The sequence below is a fragment of the Salmo trutta genome, chromosome 8 (genome assembly GCF_901001165.1).
Source record: "Salmo trutta chromosome 8, fSalTru1.1, whole genome shotgun sequence".
Taxonomy (NCBI): domain Eukaryota; kingdom Metazoa; phylum Chordata; class Actinopteri; order Salmoniformes; family Salmonidae; genus Salmo; species Salmo trutta.
In genome coordinates this window covers 30,166,502-30,168,633 of record NC_042964.1, presented here as the reverse complement: position 1 = coordinate 30,168,633, position 2,132 = coordinate 30,166,502, and positions in this window count along the sequence as shown.

Sequence of the window (2,132 nt, the reverse complement as noted above, 5' to 3'; positions counted from 1 at the left end):
AGACTACGATTTGCAATTGCACATGGGGACAAAGATCGTACTTTTTGGAAAAATGTCCTCTGGTCTGATGAAACAAAAATAGAACTGTTTGGCCATATGACCATCGTTATGTTTGGAGGAAAAAGGGGGAGGCTTGTAAGCCAAAGAACACCATCCCAACCGTGAAGCACGTGGGTGGTAGAATCATGTTGTGGGGGTGCTTTGCTGCAGGAGGGACTGGTGCACTTCACAAAATAGATGGCATCATGAGGAAAGACAATTCTGTGTATATATTGAAGCAACATCTCAAGACATCAGTCAGGAAGTTAAAGCTTGGTCGCAAATGGGTCTTCCAAATGGAGAATGACCCCAAGCATACTTCCAAAGTTGTGGCAAAATGGCTTAAGGACAACAAAGTCAAGGTATTGGAGTGGCCATCACAAAGCCCTGACCTCAATCCTATATAAAATCTGTGGGCAGAACTGAAAAAGCATGTGCGAGCAAGGAGGCCTACAAACCTGACTCAGTTCCACCGTCTCTGTCAGGAGGAATGGGACGAAATTCATCCAACTTATTGTGGGAAGCTTGTGGAAGGCTACCTGAAACTTTTGACCCAAGTTAAACAATTTAAAGGCAATGCTACCAAATACAAATTGAGTGTATGTAAACTTCTGACCCACTGGGAATGTGATGAAAGAAATACAAGCTGAAATAAATCATTCTCTCTACTATTATTCTGACATTTCACATTTTTAAAATAAAGTGGTGATCCTAACTGACCTTAGACAGGGAATTTTTACCGGGATTAAATGTCAGGAATTGTGAAAAACTGAGTTTAAATGTATTTGGCTAAGGTGTATGTAAATATCCGACTTCAACTGTATGTTATGGTAATTCTATTCTGATACCATCTGCGGTTGAGGATGCATACATAGTATGAGACTGAGATTCTACGATAACAGCCAGTTAGTAAATGTATTCTGTAATCATATCAATGGCATTTTCTCTCTTTGGTGCAGCTGAGAGTGGAGTTTTTACTCAGTGCATTAGAGAGTGAACTCTCTCTCTCATAGCCATTACTTCCAAGTGTGTCATGTCCTTCTAGAGAATTATCTATATTCCAGCTCTCTAATTCCTCCTTCACTGTGGCAGTGGTTCGCTCTGTTTTTATGTACTGTTGGAGAATGTGATGCCTCGAAGCAGATATTATCTGAATTCCTGAAGGGCTGCTGGCCAACGTGCGCAGCGCCGTGCAAGTACTGAGTGTTTGAAATTAATCACTGCGAAGGTGACAGGGGGTCATTAAAGGAGAAAAACACGGAGAGAAAAAAAATGTGGAAGTGATAAAGTGGATTGATGCCTGGGTACGAACCGGAGCAGACGTGTTGCATAGGACTACGGCGATGATGTGTCAAACCTCTCTCTCTCTATCTCTCTATCTCTCTATGTCTCTCTCTACCTCTACCTGTCTCCCTAGCTCACCCTGCTCTCCCCTCTCTACTCCACCACTAATAAATCCCATTTTGACCCTTCAATCATCTCTGGCTATTGGGCTTAAAATAACACTCCGTATGGGGTTGGGAGGAAGGGAGAGCACAAGGACGTCTGTCGCCACCGCAGACCGTGGCTGTGCTGTTGTTCAAGGGGTTATTAATTGTTTAAGAGATTATTATCTCATTACAGTGGGCTGAGGAATGGGGATGGCATGTGGTTACTGTGATTAATGCTGAGTTTACGTGTTCCTGATTAATTCTGAAGGAAACGACGGGGCCACATATGATATGATCAGTTACAGGAGGGAAGAAAAGGGCCAGATGATAATAATCAAATCAAATGTTATTTGTCATATACACTAAATACAACAGGTGTCGACCTTACATTGAAATGCTTACAAGCCCTTAACCAGCAATGCACTTTTAAGAAAAATAAGTGTTAAAGTATTTACTGAAATAAACTGAAATAAAAGAAAAAAAAAGAAGAAAATAGAAAAATAACAAATAATTAAAGAGCAACAATAAAATAACAGTAGCGAGGCTATATACAGGGGGTACCGGTACAGAGTCAATGTGCGGGGGCACAGGTTAGTCGAGGTAATTGAGGTAATATGTACATGTAGGTAGAGGTAAGAGAGAGAACAGTCCATGACTAGGGTG